The sequence below is a fragment of the Arachis hypogaea genome, chromosome 10, assembly GCF_003086295.3.
Source record: "Arachis hypogaea cultivar Tifrunner chromosome 10, arahy.Tifrunner.gnm2.J5K5, whole genome shotgun sequence".
Classification (NCBI taxonomy): Eukaryota; Viridiplantae; Streptophyta; class Magnoliopsida; order Fabales; family Fabaceae; genus Arachis; species Arachis hypogaea.
The window spans coordinates 64064132-64086190 of NC_092045.1; the positions used below are offsets into that span (position 1 = coordinate 64064132).

General features: G+C 42.1%; 1 non-coding gene across 1 annotated transcript; it reads right to left on the minus strand.

Annotated features, from left to right (window-relative positions):
- Positions 1–5859: 5859 nt before the first annotated feature.
- LOC112719558 (small nucleolar RNA R71) lies at positions 5860–5967 on the minus strand. The gene has a single exon (XR_003161857.1). It is a non-coding gene; the product is annotated as a small nucleolar RNA R71 (small nucleolar RNA).
- Between the last annotated feature and the right edge of the window lie 16092 nt (positions 5968–22059).

Sequence of the window (22059 nt, forward strand, 5' to 3'; positions counted from 1 at the left end):
TTTTGAAAAAGATTTTGAAAAGATAAGATTTTTAAAATTGAAATTTTGACTTGACTTGTAAGAAACAACTAATTTTAAAAATTTTTTGACCAAGTCAACCCAAAATTTCGAAATTTTGGAGGGAAATAAGGAAAAGATATTTTTTTATTTTTGAATTTTTAAAGAAAAACACAAAAATGACCCAAAACATGAAAATTTTGGATCAAGACACAAGATGCATGCAAGAATGCTATGAATGTCAAGATGAACACCAAGAACACTTTGAAGATCATGATGAACATCAAGAACAAAATTTTGAAAAATTTTTGATGCAAAGAAAACATGCAAGACACCAAACTTAGAAATCTTTAATGCATGGAAAATATGAATGCAAAAGTGCACATGAAAAACAACAAAAGACACAAAACAAGAAATCATCAAGATCAAACAAGAAGACTTGTCAAGAACAACTTGAAGATCATGAAGAATACTATGAATGCATGAAATTTTCGAAAAAATGCAAGAAAAATTTTAAAAGCATGCAATTGACACCAAACTTAAAAATTAACACAAGTCTCAAACAAGAAACACAAAATATGTTTTTTGATTTTTATGATTTTCTAATTTTTTTGTATTTTTATTTTAATTTTTTTTCGAAAAACATTTTTGGAAAAACGAAAAATAAAAGAAAAACTTTGAAAAAGATTTTTGAAAAGAAAATTACCTAATCTGAGCAACAAGACGAACCGTCAGTTGTCCATACTCGAACAATCCCCGGCAACGGCGCCAAAAACTTGGTGGACGAAATTGTGATCACTATTCTTTGTGCTTGTATGGATTTATTCAATAATTGTCTTTATTTGAATTCACAACTCCGTTCAACTAACCAGCAAGTGTACTGGGTCGTCCAAGTAATAAACCTTACGCGAGTAAGGGTCGATCCCACAGAGATTGTTGGTATGAAGCAAGCTATGGTCACCTTGTAAATCTCAGTTAGGTAGATTAAATTGGTTTATGGGTTTTTGAAAATAGAAATAAGAAAATAAATTATAAAAAGGGATAGGATACTTATGCAGATTCATTGGTGGGAATTTCAGATAAGCGAATGGAGATACTATATGCTCAAGGACGCCTGCTATTCTCCTGCTTCAACTCAATCCTTCTTACTCCTTTCCATGGCAAGCTGTGTATAGGGGTTCACCATCAGCGGTGGCTACTTTCAATCCTCTCGGGAAAATGATCCTATGCGGCTGTCACTCGCACGGCTAATCGTCTGGAGGCATCACCCATGGTTGATGGCTACATCCCATCCTCGCAGTGAAAACTACGCTCACGCACTCTGTCACAGTACGGCTAATCACTGGTTGGATCCTGCGCCTACTGGAATAGAATCCCTTGATTCTTTTGCGTCTGTCACTAACGCCCAGCACTTGCAAGTTTGAAGCACGTCACAGTCATTCATTACCGGAATCCTACTCGGAATACCACAGACAAGGTGAGACGTTCGGATTCCCAGGATCCTACTCGGAATACCACAGACAAGGTGAGACTTTCCGGATCCTCATAAATGCCGCCATCTATCTAGCTTATACCACGAAGATTCTGTTGGGGAATCTAAGAGATACGCATTCAAGCTCGGTTGCATGTAGAACGGAAGTGGTTGTCAATCACATGCGTTCACAAGTGAGAATGATAATGATCGTCACTTTCATCATTACACTCATCATGTTCTTGGGTACGAATTAATATCTTGGAATAAGAATAAGAGAGATTTGAATAAAAGAAAATAGAACTGCATTAATACTTGAGGTACAGCAGAGCTCCACACCCTTAATCTATGGTGTGCAGAAACTCCACCGTTGGAAATACATAAGTAAAAGAGGTTCAGGCATGGCCGAATGGCCAGCCCCCAAAACGTGATCACAGGATTCAAAATACAATCCAGGATGATAATATGATAGTAAAAAGTTCTATTTATAATAAACTAGCTCCTAGGGTTTACATGAGTAAGTAATTGATGCATAAATCCACTTCCGGGGCCCACTTGGTGTATGTTTGGGCTGAGCTTGATCTATCCACGAGCTGAGGCTTCTCTTGGAGTTGAACTCCGAGTTATTACGTGTTTTGGGCGTTCAACTCCGGATCATGACGTTTTTCTGGCGTTTAACTCCAGACAGCAGCATGAACTTGGCGGTCAACGCCAAGTTACGTCGTCAATCTTCGAATAAAGCATGGACTATTATATATTGCTGGAAAGCCCTGGATGTTTACTTTCCAACGCCGTTGAGAGCGCGCCAATTGGAGTTCTGTAGCTCCTGAAAATCCATTTCGAGTGCAGGGAGGTCAGATTCCAACAGCATCAGCAGTCCTTTTGTCAGCCTTTTTCAGAGTTTTGCTCAAGTCCCTCAATTTCAGCCAGAATTTACCTGAAATCACAGAAAAACACACAAACTCATAGTAAAGTCCAGAAATGTGAATTTAACATAAAAACTAGTGAAAACATCCCTAAAAGTAGCTCAAACTTACTAAAAACTATATAAAAACAATGCCAAAAAGCGTATAAATTATCCGCTCATCAATAACCTAGAACCAATTGGCAGCATTCTTGAGATTCGAAAAGTCTAAACCTTGTCTATGGTATTCCGAGTAGGATCCGGGATGGGATGACTGTGACGAGCTTCAAACTCATGACTGTTGGGCATAGTGACAGATGCAAAAGGATCACTGGATCCTATTCCAACACAAGTGAGAACCGACAGATGATTAGCCCTACGTAACCCGTAGCTGGACCATTTTCACTGAGAAGACGGGAGGTAGCCATTGACAACGGTGATACCTGAACATACAACTTGCCATAGAAAGGAGTATGAATGATTGAATGAAGACAGTAGGAAAGCAGAGATTCAGAAGGAATAACACATCTCCATACGCTTATCTAAAATTCTCACCAATGAATTACATAAGTATCACTATCATTATTTTATATTTATTTATCTATTAATTATCAAAACTCTATAACCATTTGAATCCGCCTGACTGAGATTTACAAGATGACCATAGCTTGCTTCAAGCTGACAATCTCTGTGGGATCGACCCTTACTCATGTAAGGTTTATTACTTGGACGACCCAGTGCACTTGCTGCTTAGTTGTGCGAAGTTGTGAAAAAGAGTTGAGATTACAATTGTGCGTACCAAGTTGTTGGCGCCATTGAGATCACAATTTCGTGCACCAAGTTTTTGGCACAGTTGCCGGGGATTGTTCGAGTTTGGACAACTGACGGTTCATCTTGTTGCTTAGATTAAGTAATTTTCTTCTTTTTTTTTCAATCTTTATTTTATTTTCAAAAAGTTTTCAAAAATCTTTCAAAATGTTTTTCTTCTTTTTCGTTTTTCCAAAATAATTTTCGAAAAATCCAAAATTTTTTTAAAATCATAAAAACCAAAAGTTTTGTGTTTCTTGTTTGAGTCTAGTGTCAATTTTTAAGTTTGGTGTCAATTGTATGTTTTAATTTTTCTAAAAAAATTTATTTTCAAAAATTCATGCATTACATTCTTCATGATCTTCAAGTTGTTATTGATAAGTCTCCTTGTTTGATCTTCATATTTTCTTGTTTTGTGTCTTTTGTTGTTTTTCATATGCATTTTTGAATTCATAGTGTCTAAACATGAAAAATCTCTAAGTTTGGTGTCTTGCATGTCTTTCTTTTCTTGAAAATTTTTCAAAAAAAAAGTTCTTGATGTTCATCATGATCTTCAAAGTGTTCTTGGTGTTCATCTTGACATTCATAGTGTTCTTGCATGCATCATTTGTTTTAATCCAAAACTTTTATGTATTGAGTCATTTTGTAGTTTTTCTCTTTCCTCATTAAATTAAAAAAAAATATATCTTTTCCTTATTTCACTCATAAATTTCGAAAACTTTGGGTTGACTGATAAACCACTATTTTATGGTTTATATTGTGTTTGATTGAGTGGTTTTATCAAGCTTTTCACCCACTTATTCATATGATTAGCATGTATATACAATTCCTTCCCAAATTGTTCTATGATTGAAAACTTGCTTCCTAAAGATATTTTAATTATATATTTTTATTCTCCTTTATGCCATTCGATGTCGTGATACGTATGTTAAGTGTTTCAGGCTTCATAAGGCAGAAATGGATGAGAGAATGGAGAGGAAGTATGCAAAAATGGAAGGAACACAAGGAATTGAGGAGATGACCAGCGAGAAGTCACGCGGTCGCATGGCTCACGCGGCCGCGCGAATTGGAAGAAATTGAAGTGACGCGCCCGCGTGCCTGACGTGACCGCATGGACTGGAAGCTGCACGAATGACGCAAATGCGTGGACGATGCGCACGTGTGGTACGAAAAATGCTGAGTGACGCGATCGCGTGGACGACGCGGCCGCGTTACGTGCGCGATCTGCAGAATTACAAAAGTCGCTGGCAGAGATTCTGGGCTACATTTCAACCCAGTTTTGGACAGATTAAAATCAGAGAACATGAAGAGACTCAGGACATCACTTGAGATTCAATCATTACTCAAAACTTTTTCAAAAATCAAATCATTTTCATTTTTCTTTTGTATTTTCGAAAATATTTTAAAAATTGATTTTCAAAATCTTTTTCTTAATTTTATTTCATAATTTTTGAAAACTTTACTAACAATTAATGTGATTGATTCAAAAATTTGAAATTTGTTACTTTCTTGTTAAGAAATATTCAATCATTAAATTCTAGAATCATATCTTTTAGTTTCTTGTTATTCAAGTAATCAATTTTAATTTTAAAAATCAAATCTTTTTCAAAATAAATTTCAATCATATCTTTTCATTCATATCTTTTCATTCATATCTTTTTTCAAAATCAATTTCAAAAATCTTTTCTAACTCCTTATCTTTTCAAAATTGATTTTCAAATCTTTTTCAACTAACTAATTGACTTTTTGTTTGTTTTACTATTTCTTATCTTTTTCAAAACCACCTAACTACTTTCCTCTCTCTAATTTTCGAAAATCACCTCCCTCTTTTCCAAAAATCTTTTTATTTAACTAATTGTTTTAAATTTTAATTTTATTCCTTTTTATAAATTCGAATTTTAACTTTAATTTAAAATAAAAACAAAAATATTTTTCTTTTATTTTAGTTAATTTTCGAAAACTCCTCTCTCTCATCTTCTTCTATTTATTTATTTATCTACTAACACTTCTTTTCTACTCAAAATTTGAACCCTCTTCTCCCCTGGATTTTCTTCTTATTTTCTTCTACTCACATAAAGGAATTTCTCTACTGTGTAAAGAGGATCCCTATTATTATTTTCTGTTCCCTTCTTTTTCATATGAGTAGGAGCAAGGACAAGAACATTTTTGTTGAAGCAGATCCTGAACCTGAAAGGACTCTGAAGAAAAAACTAAAAGAAGCTAAAATACAACAATCCATAGAAAACCTTAAGAAATTTTCGAAAAAGAAGAGGAGATTGCAGCCAAAAATAATGACAACAACAATAATGCAAGGAGGATGCTTGGTGATTATACAACACCTACTTCCAATTTTTATGGAAGAAGCATCTCAATCACTGCCATTGGAGTAAACAATTTTGAGCTAAAGCCTCAACTAGTTGCTCTAATACAACAGAACTGCAAGTTTTATGGACTTCCATCAGAAGATCCCTATCAGTTTTTAACTGAGTTCTTGCAGATCTGTGATACTGTTAAGACTAATGGAGTAGATCCTGAAGTCTACAAGCTCATGCTTTTCCCTTTTGCTGTAAGAGACAGAGCTAGAACATGGTTGGACTCACAACCTAAAGATAGCATGGACTTTAGGGATAAGCTGGCCACGGCCTTCTTGGACAAGTTCTTTCCTCCTCAAAAGTTGAGCAAGCTTAGAGTGGATGTTCAGACCTTCAGGCAAAAAGATGGTGAATCCCTTTATGAAGCTTGGGAAAGATACAAGCAGTTGACCAAAAAGTGTCCTTCTGACATGCTTTCAGATTGGACCATTTTGGATATATTCTATGATGGTCTATCTAAGTTCTCTAAGATGTCACTAGACCATTCTGTAGGTGGATCCATTCACCTAAAGAAAATGCCTGCAGAAGCTCAAGAACTCATTGACATGGTTGCAAATATCCAATTCATGTACACCTTTGAGAGGAATCCTGTGAGTAATGGGACGTCTCAGAAGAAAGAATACTGGCCCAGAACAAAATATTAACCCAACAAGTCAATATGATATCTCAGAGTCTGAATGGATTGCAAAATGTATCCAACAGTGCTAAAGAAGCATCTTCTAAAGAAGAAGCTTATGATCTTGAGAACCTTGCAATGGCAGAGGTGAATTACATGGGTGAACCCTATGGAAACACCTATAATCCCTCATGGAGAAATCATCCAAATTTCTCATGGAAGGATCAACAAAAGTCTCAACAAGGCTTTAATAATGGTGGAAGAAATAGGTTTAGCAATAGCAAGCCTTTTCCATAACCTTCTCAGCAACAGACAGAGAATTCTGAGCAGAGCCCCTCTAGCTTAGCAAACATAGTCTCTGATCTATCTAAGGCCACTTTAAGTTTCATGAATGAAACAAGGTCCTCCATTAGAAACTTGGAGGCACAAGTGGGTCAGCTGAGTAAGAAAATCACTAAAACTCCTCTTAGTACTCTCCCAAGCAATACAGAAGAGAATCCAAAAAGAGGGTGCAAGGCCATTGATATAATCAAAATGGCCGAATCCAAAGAGGAAGGGGAAGACATAAGTCCCAATGAGGAAGACCTCATGGGACGTCCTCCAGACAGAAAGGAGTTCCCTATTGAGGACCTAACGGAATCTGAGGCTCATATAGAGACCATAGAGATTCCATTAAACTACCTTCTGCCATTCATGAGCTCTGAGAACTATTCTTCCTCTGAAGAGGATGAAGATGTAACTGAAGAGCAAGTTGCCAATATCTAGGAGCCATCATGAAGTTGAATGCCAAGTTGTTTGGTAATAAGACTTGGAAAGATGAACCTCCCTTGCCTATTAGTGAACTAGATACATGGGTTCAGCAAACTCTATCTCAAAAGAAACAAGATCCTGGTAAATTCTTAATATCCTGTACCATAGGCACCATGACCTTTGAGAAGGCCCTGTGTGATCTGGGGTCAGGTATAAATCTTATGCCACTCTCTGTAATGGAGAAACTGGGGATCTTTGAGGTACAAGCTACAAGAATCTCATTAGAGATGGCAGACAAGTCAATAAAACAAGCGTATGGATTGGTAGAGGACGTGTTAGTGAAGGTTAAAGGCCTTTACATCCCTGCTAATTTCATAATCCTAGACACTGGAAAGGATGAGGATGAATGCATCATCCTTGGAAGACCTTTCCTAGCCACAGCAGGAGCTGTGATTGATGTTGCCAGAGGAGAGCTAGTCCTTCAATTTATTGGGGACTACCTTGTGTTTAAAGCTCAAGGATCTTCCTCTGCAACCATGGAGAGGAAGCATGAAAAGCTTATCTCAATCCAGAGTCAAACAAAGCTCCCACAATCAAACTCTAAGTTTGGTGTTGGGAGGCCACAACTAAACTCTAAATTTGGTGTTGAACCCCCACATTCAAACTCTACGTTTGGTGTTGGGAGGTCCCAACAATGCTCTGAACATCTGTGAAGCTCCATGAGAGCTCACTGTCAAGCTATTGACATTAAAGAAGCGCTTAATGGGAGGCAACCCAATTTTTATTTATCTATATTTCTATTTTTCTTTTATGTTATGATCATGTGGAGTCACAAAATAATTGCAAAAATTAAAAATAGAATAAAAAACAGCAGAAGAAAAAGCACACCCTGGAGGAAGAGCTGTCTGGTGTTTAAACGCCAGAAACAAGCATCTGTCTGGCGTTTAACGCCAGAAACAAGCACCAAGCTGGCGTTTAACGCCAGAAACAAGCATCAGGCTAGCGTTAAATGCCAGAAGTAGGCACATTTGGGCATTTAACGCCAGAAACAAGCTGCAGCCTGGCATTAAATGCCAGGATTACATACAGAAAGCGTTTTAAATGCCTAAAAGGTGCAGGGATGAGAAATCCTTGACACCTCAAGATCTGTGGACCCCACAGGATCACCTCAGGATCTGTGGTCCCTACAAGATCCCCACCTACCCCATTTCTCTCTTCTTCACACAATCTAAAAGCATTATACCCTTCACCAATGACCTCAATCTCTCTTTCCCATTACCCCTTCACCAATCACATCCATACACTCTTCCCCATAAACCCCACCTACCTTCAAATTCAAAATCTCTTTCCCACCCAAACCCACCATAAATGACCGAACCCAAACCCCTCTCCCTCCACTATATAAACCCCTCCATCCTTCTTCATTTTCATACATCACTACTCTCTCTTCTCCCCCTTGGCCAAAACCCACACCTCTCTCCCTCTCCTCCATATCTTCTTCTTCTTCTTTTATTCTTTCTTCTTTTGCTCGAGGGTGAGCAACATTCTAAGTTTAGTGTGGTAAAAGCATAGCTTTTTTTATTTTTCCATATTCATTGATGGCACCTAAGGCTAGAGAAACCTCAAGAAAGAGGAAAGGGAAGGCAATTACTTCCAACTCTGAGTCATGGGAGATGGAGAGATTCATCTCAAAAGCCCATCAAGACCACTTCTATGAAGTTGTGGCCAAGAAAAAGGTGATCCCTGAGGTCCCTTTTAAACTCAAAAAGGGCGAATATCCGGAGATCCGACAAGAGATTGGAAGAAGAGGATGGGAAGTTCTCTCCAATCCCGTTCAACAAGTCAGAATCTTAACAGTTCAAGAGTTCTATGCAAATTCATGGATCACTAGGAACCATGATCAAAGTATGAAACTAAACCCAAAGAATTGGCTTACAATGGTTCGGGGGAAATGCTTAGATTTCAGTCTGGAGAATGTAAGGTTGGCGTTCAACTTGCCTATGATGCAAGAAGACGCACGCCCCTACACTAGAAGGGTCAACTTTGATCAAAGGTTGGACCAAGTCCTCATGGACATATGTGTGAAAGGAGCTCAAAGGAAAAAGAGACTCAAAAGGCAAGCCGATTCAATTGAGAAGACTGGACCTTAAGCCTGTGGCTAGAGGATGGTTGGAGTTCATCCAAAGCTCCATCATCGCTTCTAGCAACCGATCCGAAGTAACTGTGGATCGGGCCATCATGATCCATAGCATCATGATTGGAGAGGAAGTAGAAGTTCATGAAGTCATCTCTCTAGAACTCTACAAGATAGCCGAAAAGCCCTCCACCTTGGCAAGGCTAGCTTTTCCTCATCTCATTTGCCATCTATGCAACTTAGCTAGAGTTGTCATAGAAGGAGACATCCTCATTGAAGAGGACAAGCCCATCACTAAAAAGAGGATGGAGCAAACAAGAGAGCCCATTCATGGATCTCAAGAGACGCATGAGGAAGCTCATCATCAAGAAATCCCTGAAATGCCACAAGGGATGCATTTTCCTCCAAATAACTATTGGGAACAACTCAACACTTCTCTAGAAGGATTGAGTCATAATATGAACCAATTAAGGGTGGAACACCAAGAGCACTCTATCATTCTCAATGAGATTAGAGAAGATAAAAGAGCTATGAGGGAGGAGCAACAAAGGCAAAGAAGAGACATAGAGGAGCTCAAGAACACCATTGGTCCTTCAAGAAGAAGCCGCCACCCTCACTAAGGTGGACTCATTCCTTAACTTCCTTGTTCTTATCTCTCTGTTTTTCAGTTTTATGCTATATGTTTGTCTATCTTTTGAGTCTTTACTACATGATCATTAGTATTTAGTAACTATGTCTTAAGGCTATGAATAATTCCATGAATCATTCACCTTTCTTAAATGAAAAATGTTTTTAATGCAAAAGAACAAGAAGTACATGAGTTTCGAATTTATCCTTGAAATTAGTTTAATTATATTGATGTGGTGACAATACTTTTTGTTTTCTGAATAAATGCTTGAACAATGCATATTTTTTATCTTGTTGTTTATGAATGTTAAAATTGTTGGCTCTTAAAAGAATGATGAAAAAGAGAAATGTTATTGATGATCTGAAAAATCATAAAATTGATTCCTGAAGCAAGAAAAAGCAGTGAATAGCAAAGCTTGCAAAAAAAAGAGAGAAAGAAAAAGAAAAAACAAGTAGAAAAAGCCAATAGCCCTTAAAACCAAAAGGCAAGGGTAAAAAGGATCCAAGGCTTTGAGCATCAATGCATAGGAGGGCCCAAGGAAATAAAATCTAGGCCTAAGCGGCTAAATCAAGCTGTCCCTAACCATGTGCTTGTGTCATGAAGGTCCAAGTGAAAAGCTTGAGACTGAGTAGTTAAAGTCATGATCCAAAGCAAAATGAGTGTGCTTAAGAGCTCTGGACACCTCTAACTGGGGACTTTAGCAAAGCTGAGTCACAATCTGAAAAGGTTCACCCAGTCATGTGTCTGTGGCATTTATGTATCCGGTGGTAAACTGGAAAACAAAGTGCTTAGGGCCACGCCCAAGACTCATAAAAGTAGCTGTGTTCAAGAATCAACATACTTAACTAGGAGAATCAATAACACTGTCTGAACTCTGAGTTCCTATGGATGCCAATCATTCTAAACTTCTAAGGATAAAGTGAGATGCCAAAACTGTTCTGAAGCAAAAAACTACAAAGTCCCACTCATCTAATTAGAACTAATATTCATTGATATTTTGAGATTTATAGTATATTCTCTTTTTTTTATCCTATTTGATTTTCAGTTGCTTGGGACAAGCAACAATTTAAATTTGGTGTTGTGATGAGCGGATAATTTATACGCTTTTTGGCATTGTTTTTAGGTAGTTTTTAGTAGGATCTAGCTACTTTTAGGGTTGTTTTTATTAGTTTTTATGCAAAATTCACATTTCTAGACTTTACTATGAGCTTGTGTGTTTTTTTGTGATTTCAGGTATTTTTTGGCTGAAATTGAGGGACCTGAGCAAAAATCTAATAGGAGGCTGAAAAAGGACTACAGATGCTGTTAGATTCTGACCTCCCTGCACTCGAAATGGATTTTCTGGAGTTACAAAACTTCAAATGGCGCTCTTTTAATTGCGTTAGAAATTAGACATCCAGGGCGTTTCAGCAATATATAATAGTCCATACTTTATTTGAGTTTAGATGACGCAAAATGGCATTCAACGCCAGTTCCATGCGGCATTCTGGAGTAAGACTCTAGAAACACGTCACAAACCAGAGTTAAACGCCAAAAACATGTTACAACTTGGTGTTTAACCCAAAGAGAAGTCTTTGCACGTGTAAAGCTCAAGCTCAGCCCAAGCACACACTAATGTGGGCCTCGAAAGTGGATTTCTGTACTTAGACTTATTTCTGTAAACCCTAGTAACTAGTTTAATATAAGTAGAACTTTTTACTATTGTATTAGGAGTCTTGGTCATCCTGGTTCCCTCTCTGGGGCTGGAACCAATGAACACCTTTATCGCTTATGTATTTTCAATGGTGGAGTTTCTACACACCATAGATTAAGGTGTGGAGCTCTGCTGTACCTCGAGTATTAATGCAAAGTACTATTGTTCTTCTATTCAATTCACGCTTATTCTTATTCTAAGATATCCATTCACACCCAAGAACCTGATTAATGTGATGATTATGTAACGCTCATCACCATTCTCACTTATGAACGTGTGCCTGACAACCACTTTCGTTCTACATGCAAATAAGCTTGAATGAATATCTCTTGGATTCCTTAATCAGAATCTTCGTGGTATAAGCTAGAATCCATTGGCAGCATTCTTGAGAATCCGAAAAGTCTAAACCTTGTTTGTGGTATTCCGAGTAGGATTCAGGGATTGAATGACTGTGACGAGCTTCAAACTCGCGATTGTAGGGCGTGGTGACCACGCAAAAGGATAGTAAATCCTATTCTTACATGATCGAGAACCGACAGCTGATTAGCCGTGTGGTGACAGCGCACCTGGACCATTTTCACTTAGAGGATGAATGGTAGCAATTCACAACAGTGATCCCCCAACATACAGCTTGCCATGGAAAGGAGTAAGAATGATTGGATGAAAGCAGTAGGAAATCAGAGATTCAGAAGGAACACAGTATCTTCATGCGCTTATTTGAAATTCCCACTAATGAATTACATAAGTATCTCTATCTTTATTTTATGCTTTATTTATCTTTATATTCGAAAACCATTATAACCATTAGAATCCGCCTGACTGAGATTTACAAGATGACCATAGCTTGCTTCATACCAACAATCTCCGTGGGATCGACCTTTACTCACGTAAGGTTTATTACTTGGACGACCCAGTACACTTGCTGGTTAATTTTGCGAAGTTGTGAAGAATGTGTGTGAACCATAGTGTTCCGAGGGTTACCTGAAACGTGTAGCTCGGTCGTCCGGAAAGACCCGAGGTGGGGGTTCAGGGACCCGAGCTTGATATGTAGAGTGGTTGGTGGTTGTACCTGCAATGACACTCCGATGCTTACGTTAGCATGGGTCCAAGCAGATATGTGTAGAATGTGGAATGAATGTCATACCTGGGTGCTCCAGTGTATTTATAGTAGTTGGCCGTGATCTTCCCTGGATAAGATATTCTTATCTTATCTTATCTTTGGGAGTTTTATCTCTATCTTTTGTGGAACCGCCTTTTCTAGGCCTTTTCGGCCTTTAGCTTTTGGGCTGCGTTCCTTTTGATGGGCCTTCCTTACTTTATTGTCCGAGGTCCGACCTTTAGGCGTGAGCCTTAGGACGAGGTCGGACCTTTTATGAATTGACCGAGTTGGAGGAGCCCGGTCAGGGTATGAACAGTGCCCCTGCCCGAGTTCGTCCTTTTTGGGAGGTCGAGCTCGGGCATAGTAGTTTTTCAAAATTTCAAAAATGGTCGTTCCTGCATTTATTGCATTTTACCGTTTTTCCTTGATTTCCGTTCGGGCTCTGTGAAGGCTTTATTTATTTGCCCCTTTCCTCCTTTTTCTGCGTTTTTGTTTTTCTTTATCCTTTCCGAGCACTGCTTCTTCTTTCTCTTTGCTCTGCTTCCCCGAATCTCTCCGTGTGTCTTTCTGGGGTTCCTTCTGCGCCGTCGTTTCGCTCTCCTTGCTTCGGAGTTCGTCGTCTTCGTTTTTTTCTTCCAGGTTTGTTCCCATGTTTCTCTTTTCTTGTGCGCATATGTTTCTGTTCTTTATGTGGCTCTTGTTTGTTTTCTTTTTTCTTTATGCCTGGGTTGCCCCGAAAAGAGGTGCCGCCATTGCTTGTTGTTTGTATATGGGGGGGCTCTTTTTTTGTTCTCCGGTATTTTTGTTCCGGGTTGCCGCGTTCTTGCTTTGCTGAATGGGTTTTTGCTGTCTTCTTTATGTGATTTTTGCTTGCTGCTGTATTCTTCTTTGTAGGTAAAAATTTTATGTCTCGAAAGGTTCTTCAAGCGATGTCGACTAAGATTCCATGTGGTCTTGGTTGGGTAGACCCTCTTCCTCTAAGAGTCCCTTCTGTGGTAGATTCTGAGTATTTAGCTAGGTTCCGTAGGCACTGTAGCATATGTGAGAATAGGGAGTCTGAGAGGGATTACAAACTAGTGGCCCCGGAATCCGAGGAGAGAGTGTGCTTCCCGCCCTTAGATAGTTCCGAGAAGCTCTTCTTTTATGCTTATGATTGTTTTTTCTCTAAGCTGAGTGTCCGACTTCCCTTTACCGATCTGGAGTCCGAGGTGTTATGGTCTTGTAACCTTGCCCCTACGCAGCTCCATCCAAATTCTTGGGCGTTTTTAAAGCTGTTTCAACTTTTGTGTCAGTTTTTGGGCGTCTCTCCCTCTATTTCTCTTTTTTCCTATTTGTTTGTGTTGACGAAGCCGGGGTCGGGTGGAGGGAAGGTATCTTGGGTCTCTTTTAGAGCTAACCAGGGGAGGAAGTTTTGTACCTTGTATGATGAGTCCTTTCATGATTTTAAGAACTTTTATTTCAAGGTCCGGGCTACTGGAGATGTCCGACCTTTCTTTCTAGACGAGAGTGGGGAGCCTTCTTTTCCTCTTTATTGGCAGGAGAATGTAGTGTCTGTTAAGTATACCTTTGAGAGTCTAGATGAGGTGGAGCAGGCTTTTGTGGGTGTGATAAGCAGTTTATGGGGTCGGGCACCTCACTTGGACATGAAGAAAATGTTGGGAGATCCAAGTCTTCTCCGTTCCGAGTTAGGTAGTTCCCGACCTCTCAGAGATTCATCTTTTTTAGTATTTTGGTTTTCCTTGTTTTGGTGGAATTTCTGTTGTGGTAATCCTTTTTCTTTTATTTCTGCAGAGATGTCTTCTCAGGCGGATTCCATGAAGTTCCTTCGTCGGACGAAGAAGTCTGTGGCTGCTCGGAATATCGAGGCTGGGGAGGCTTCTGTCCGATCTTCTCCAAAGAAGACTACTGTGGGTGTCACTACTCGGTCGAATACTATTCCGACTCCCCAGTTCCGAGCTACAAATCAAGATCCACCGACCTCCGGGCCTGCTACCTCTTCTCCGCCTTCGTCCTCGGGTCCTCCTCCCAAGAAACAGAAGACCTCTCAAGAGCCTGCGGGTTTTAATGACAAGGATTTTGATGCTCTTGGTTGGATTGAATAGCATATTCTCCCTCAGACCTTTATTTCTACTGATGATGTATCTATGGAGCATCATTTTCAGTATATGGCGCGGAGTTGTGTCCGGATGGCTAGTCTTCATGCCGCTATTGCCCGGGAGTTCAAGAAATCCCCCATTGGTGCGACCAGCTCCCGACTTGAGAAGGCTCAGTCTGAGTTTGAGAAGATTAGTGAGCTGAAGGCTGCTAGGATTACTGAGCTGGAGGCATCTTTGGAAAAAGAGAAAGCTAAAGCTACCGCGGCTGTGGCGGCAGCGAAAGCATCTGAGGAGATGGCGAAGGCGGTGACGGAGAATTATACTCGGATATATGCCGAGCTTGTGGAGACAAAGGAGAAGTTGCAATCCACTCAGGATGATTTTTACGAGCTAGAAGGTCATGTGGCTAAGGGTATGGATGCTATGTTTGAAAATTTGAAGGCTCAGGTCCGGGTTCTTGCTCCTGACCTGGATCTGAGCTTATTTAGTACGGATAACGTTGTTGTGGAGGGAAAGATTGTTCCTGCTCCCAACGAGGATGAGGTTCCGGTGTCCGACCCCAAAGTTCCGGTTGCGAACCCGACTTCACTTTTGGCCGAGGAGGGGTCTGGTGTGGAGGTTTTGAACCGAGATGACGGTGCCGTCAATGCTGTCCCGATTTCTATGTTTCCTCCGCAGCCTTCTGTTGATGTGGAGTCCGGAAAGGACCTTGAATCTCTGTAATCCTTTTATCTTTGGTTTTTTTTGCCCGGCCTGTGGGCTCTTTTGTTTTTGGATGGTTTCTGTGGACGCTTTGGACACCTTTTTGCTTTTAGCTACTTGTAGTAACTTTTTAGCTTATTATGTGGTGTTTTTGCTCGCGTTTTGCCTTTTTGTTCCGCTTTTATGCTTTTTAGTTGTTTTTGGATAACAACCTTTTAGCTAGCGCTTTTTGAACTTTCCTTTGATTTCGTTTTTTCGCTTGTACTTTTTAGTTGTTTTTGTATAGAAACGTTTTAGTAAGCGTTTTCGAAATCTTTGCTTTCGCCGTTTTAAGGCTTCTTTCTTGGATCCGGGCTTTTTTCTCGGACCTCGGGCGTTCGAGTACCTCCCTTTGTTGGGTCCGACCTTGTCGTTGGTCGGCCTTTTAAGTTATTTTTGTAATCTCTTTTTATTTGGCTTTTTGAGCCTTTTCAGAGTTGCTTTATAACTTCTCACATTAATTTGAACCTCGTCGCTTTATCTTTGCCGACCTTGTGTGGTCTCTTGGCAAATGATTTTTTGCGTTTTGTCGAGCATAAATTAATGCGCCTTGGGGGGTACTTTTCAGGATTTGTTTCAACACGAGGAAAATAGAAAAATTTGATTAGTATTAAAAAAAGAAAGAATATTTACAGAGTGTTTACCCTTGACTAGGTCGGGTGTCTTTTTGACCGGGTGTCTCATTAAAAAACCCTTGTAGGGAAAAAGAGTACACCTCGGGTTATCTTTTTCTAGCTGTAGTATCGTCTTAGATTGCAGGCGTGCCAGGCCCTGGGCAACTCGTTGCCTTCTAGGTCAGATACTTTGTAGTAGCCTGTTCCTAAGACTTCTGTTACCTTGTAGGGCCCTTTCCAATTTGCAGCTAGCTTTCCTTCTCCCGACTTTTGTGTTCCAATGTCGTTTCGGATTAGAATCAGGTCGTGAATGGAGAAGCTTCGTTTTATTACTTTCTGATTGTATCTGAGGGCCGTTCGCCATTTTAAGGCTTCTTCTCGGATCCGAGCTCTTTCTCGGACCTCGGGGAGGAGGTCGAGTTCTTCCCTTTGTGCCTGCGGGTTACCTTTTTCGTTGTAGAAGATGGTTCTAGGTGACCCTTCATCTATTTCAATAGGAATCATTGCCTCCATCCCGTAAGCTAGTCGGAATGGCGATTCTCCTGTTGTAGAGTGCGGAGTTGTCCGATATGCCCATAGCACCTGGGGGAGCTCCTCGGCCCATGCCCCTTTGGCCTCTTGGAGTCTTCGTTTTAACCCGGCCAAGATGACTTTATTTGCAGCCTCTGCTTGTCCATTGGCTTGTGGGTGCTCGACCGAGGTGAATTGCTGTTTGATTTTTAGTTCGGCCACCAAGTTCTGAAAACTTGTGTCCGTGAACTGTGTTCCATTGTCCGTTGTGATGGAGTAGGGGACTCCGAACCTTGTGACAATGTTTTTGTATAGGAATTTGCGGCTTTTCTGAGCCGTAATGGTGGCTAAGGTTTCAGCTTCGATCCACTTTGTGAAGTAGTCGACCCCTACTATGAGGTATTTGACTTGCCCCGGTCCTTGGGGGAACGGGCCGAGTAGGTCAAGTCCCCATTTGGCGAAGGGCCATGGTGCGGTGATGCTGATAAGGTCTTCGGGTGGTGTCTTGTGAAAATTGGCGTGTTTTTGGCAGGGGGCATATTTTCACAAATTCCGTTGCGTCTCTTTGCAAGGTCGGCCAGTAGAACCCGGCTCGGACTACTTTCTTGGATAATGCCCGAGCTCCGAGATGGTTTCCACACATGCCTCCGTGGACTTCTTCGAGGACGCTCTTTGTTTCTGAGGTCGGGACGCACCTAAGGAGGGGGTTTGAGAATCCTCTTCTGTATAATACGTCGTGAATTAGTGTATAATTCTGAGCGTCTTTCGTGAGTCTTTTAGCTTCCTTTCTTTCGGCGGGAAGAGTTCCCGACTTCAGGTAGTTGAGTATGGGGGTCATCCATCCCTGCTGTTGGTTGGATATATTTAGCGTTTCTTCCTCTCTTAGCACGGAGGGAGATTGTAAGGTTTCCTGGAGGAGACTTCTGTTGTTGCCTCCGGGCTTGGTGCTGGCGAGCTTTGAGAGGGCGTCTGCCCGGGCGTTTTGTTCCCGAGGTATGTGCTGAATCTGTATCTCTGAAAAGTGGCGTAGTTGTGCCTGTGTTTGGTCCAGGTATTTTTTCATGGTGGGGTCTTTGGCCTGGTAGCTTCCATTTACTTGTGATGTGACGACCTGGGAGTCGCTGAAGATCGTGATTTTCCGGGCTCCGACCTCTTCGGCTAGCTTTAGACCTGCTAGTAGGGCCTCGTATTCGGCTTGGTTGTTCGAAGCCTGGAACTCGAATTTTAGGGATAGTTCTATCCGCGTTCCTTGGTCGCTTTCGAGTATAACCCCGGCTCCGCTTCCAGTTTTGTTTGAGGACCCGTCGACATACAGGTTCCATGAGAGTGGGGTTCCAGGGGTCTCAGTGTATTCTGCGATGAAGTCGGCTAGATACTGAGATTTTATGGCAGTTCGGGCTTCATAGTGGAGGTCGAACTCGGACAGTTCCACCGCCCATTGTAGTATTCGTCCTGCCAGGTCTGTTTTTTGTAGGATGTGTCTCATGGGTTGGTTTGTCCGGACTTTGATGGTGTGGGCTTGAAAGTAGGGACGGAGCCTCCGAGCTGTGAACACTAGGGCGTAGGCGAATTTTTCTATCTTCTGATAATTTAATTCGGCCCCTTGTAGTGCCTTGCTTACAAAGTATATGGGGTGTTGTCCTTGGTCATTTTCTCGTATTAACGCTGAAGCGACTGCTCGATGTCCAACCGAGAGGTATAGTACGAGTTCTTCTCCCTTTAAAGGTCGGGTTAGGATTGGTGGCTGCCCGAGGAATTCCTTGAATTCTTGAAAGGCTTTTTCGCACTCCGGGGTCCATGAGAAGGGTTTTCCTTTCTTTAGGAGTGAGTAGAGAGGTAGTGATTTTATTGCTGATCCTGCCAAGAATCTTGATAGGGCGGCTAGCCTTCCATTCAGTTGTTGTACTTCTTTGACACACGTCGGGCTCTTCATATTGAGTATCGCTTGGCATTTGTCCGGGTTCGCTTCGATGCCCCTTTGGGTCAGCATGAAGCCTAAGAACTTTCCGGCTTCTGCGGCGAAGGTGCACTTTGTCGGGTTAAGTCTCATGTTGTGTTTTCTGAGGGTGCCGAAGACGCTGGTGAGGTCGGTCAGCAAGTTTCTGTCTTCTTGTGTCTTTACCAGCATGTCGTCGACGTACACCTCCAGCTGTAGTCCGATGTGTTCTGAGAACACTTTGTTCATTAGCCTCTGGTAGGTTGCCCCTGCGTTCTTCAGCCCGAAGGGCATTACTACGTAGCAGTAGTTAGCCCTTGGGGTTATGAACGAGGTCTTTTCTTGGTCGGGTCCGTACATCGGGATTTGATTGTATCCCGAGTATGCATCCATGAAGGAGAGATATCTATAGCCTGAGGCTGCGTCTACTAAGGCGTCGATGTTTGGTAGAGGGTATGGGTCTTTGGGGCAGGCTTTGTTGAGATCCGTGTAATCGACGCACATCCTCCATTTTCCGTTGGGCTTTTTTACCAGGACCACGTTTGCGAGCCATAGGGGGTATTTTACTTCCCTAATGAACCCTGCATCTAGCAGTGCTTGTACTTGTTCTTCTATTGCTTGCATGCGCTCGGGTCCGAGCTTTCGGCGTCTTTGTTGGATAGGTCGGGATCCCGGGTAAACTGATAGCTTATGGCACATCAGGTCGGGACTTATGCCTGGCATGTCGGAGGCTTTCCAGGCGAAGAGGTCGGAATTCTCCCTTAAGAGGGTTGTGAGTTCCTCTTTTAGGCCCGTTTCGAGGTTTACTCCTATGTTTGTTATTTTTTCGGGTGTGTTCCCGATCTGGATTTTTTCGGTTTCTCCCTCTGGTTGTGGCCGAAAATCTTCTCGGGATTGAACTCGTCCGAGTTCTATTGTGTTGACCTCTTTCCCTTTTAGGTTCAGGCTTTCGTTGTAGCATCGCCGCGCTAGCTTTTGGTCGCCTTTTAGGGTAGCGATTCCTTTTGTGGTAGGGAACTTCATACAGAGGTGTGGGGTCGAGACTATAGCTGCCAGTCTGTTTAGGGTTGGTCGCCCAATGAGGGCATTGTATGCTGAAGTGACGTCGACTATAATGTAGTTGATGCTTAATGTTTTAGATTGCTCGCCTCTTCCAAAGGTAGTGTGTAGCGAGATGTATCCTAAGGGATGGATCGGGGTATCCCCTAGCCCAAATAGGTCGGTGGGATAGGCCTTTAGTTCTTTTTCCTCAAGTCCGAGCTTGTCGAAGGCCGTTTTGAACAGGATATCTGCTGAGCTTCCCTGGTCAATCAGGGTTCGGTGTAGGTTGGCGTTTGCTAGGATAATGGTGATTACCATTGGATCGTCGTGCCCGGGTATTATCCCTTGAGCATCTTCTCGGGTAAATGAGATGGTAGGTAATTCGGGCAGGGGACTGTCTTCTCGGACGTGATAAACTTCTTTGAGGTGTCTTTTTCGCGAGGATCTGGATGTTCCTCCGCCTGCAAAACCTCCATTTATCATGTGAACGTGTCTTTCAGGGGTTCGCGGGGTTTGTTCGGCCCGATCTTCGTTATCTCCCCGCCTTCTCTTCCTGGTCTCTTCTCCTTTCTCTGCTATATATCTGTCGAGTTTTCCTTCTCTGGCTAGTTTTTCTATAACATTTTTTAGATCGTAGCAGTCGTTAGTAGAATGACCGTAGAGCTTGTGATATTCACAGTATTCGGACCGATCTCTCCCTGCCCTCTTGTGTTTTAGTGGTCGGGGCGGTGGTATCTTTTCGGTGTGGCATACTTCTCTGTAGATGTCTACCAGGGAGACTCGGAGGGGGGTGTAGCTGTGGTACTTCCGCGGCTTGTCCGAGTTGGGTTCTTCTTTCTTCCTCTGTTCCCGATCTCGATCTCGGGGTGGGTAGGTTGATTCCTTCCTAGAAGAGTCTCTTAGCTGGGAGGTTTCCTCCATGTTGATATATTTTTCTGCCCGCTCCTGCACCTCGTATAGGGAGGTCGGGTATCGTTTGGATAGGGATTGGCTAAACGGTCCCTCTTTTAGGCCGTTTGCTAGTCCCATGATGGCTGCTTCAGTGGGCAAGTGTTGTATGTCCAGGCAGGCTTTGTTGAATCGCTCCATGTATTCTCGGAGAGTTTCTTGGTTACCTTGTTTGATCCCGAGTAGACTGGGGGCATGTTTTGTCTTGTCCTTTTGAATAGAGAACCTTGTCAGAAATTTTTTGGTTAGGTCTTCGAAGCTGGTGATTGATCTTGGTGGCAGGTTGTCGAACCACTTCATGGCTGACTTGGTGAGAGTGGTGGGGAAGGCTTTGCACCGAATCGCGTCGGAGGCGTCGACTAGGTACATTCTGCTTCTGAAGTTGCTGAGGTGGTGACTTGGATCGGTGGTGCCGTCGTAGAGATCCATATCGGGTGGTTTGAAGTTCCGCGGTACCTTCTCCTTCATGATCTCTTGCGTGAAGGGATCATGGTTATCTTCGGGGGTGGTGCCGCGTTCTGTCCGGTCTTTCAGGTTGGCCTCTATTTTCCGCAGCTTTTCTTCTAATTCTCTGCGCTTTCGAGTCTCCCTTCTCAGATCTTGTTCAGTTTCTTTCTGCTTTTTTATGTCCTCTTCGAGTTGTTTCAGCCGGTTTTGTTGTGCCCGGACTGCTTCTAGAATTTCCGAGCTCTTCTCTTTTTCTGAAATTTGTGGATCTTTGTTTAGGAGTGATGTCTTTGGGCGATTCTGTTTGTTTCCTCCTGGAGTGCGTGGTGATAGAGGGCTGTCCGGTCGTTCTCCGGTGTCAATTTCATCCTCTTGTTCAGATGCAGCGCGATCATTGTTGTGAGGATTGTCCGCCATGGTAGAGGGATGACTTCCAGGTCCCCGGCAACGGCGCCAATGTTCCGAGGGTTACCTGAAACGTGTAGCTCGGTCGTCCGGAAAGACCCGAGGTGGGGGTTCAGGGACCCGAGCTTGATATGTAGAGTGGTTGGTGGTTGTACCTGCAATGACACTCCGATGCTTAAGTTAGCATGGGTCCAAGCAGATATGTGTAGAATGTGGAATGAATGTCATACCTGGGTGCTCCAGTGTATTTATAATAGTTGGCCGTGATCTTCCCTGGATAAGATATTCTTATCTTATCTTATCTTTGGGAGTTTTATCTCTATCTTTTGTGGAACCGCCTTTTCTAGGCCTTTTCGGCCTTTAGCTTTTGGGCTGCGTTCCTTTTGATGGGCCTTCCTTACTTTATTGTCCGAGGTCCGACCTTTAGGCGTGAGCCTTAGGACGAGGTCGGACCTTTTATGAATTGACCGAGTTGGAGGAGCCCGGTCAGGGTATGAACACATAGTATTGTGCACCAAGTTTTTGGAGCCATCGCTAGGAATTATCCGAGTTGTGAAAAGTATGAGTCACAATTTTGCCTATCACTCATCATGCACCCTTAGCAACAATTCTCCTTTTTCAACATCTATCAGTGCTCTGCCCGTAGCTAGGAAAGGCATCCTCAGAATGATGGGAGTGTTAGGGTCCTCCTCTATATCCAAGATGACAAAATCAACTGGGAGAAGGAATTTTTCCATTTTTACCAGTACATTCTCTACAACTTCAAGTGCTTGCTGAATGGATTTGTCAGCCATTTAAAGAAGTATTCGTGTGGATTTCAACTAAAAAATTTGGAGTTTCCTCATTAGAG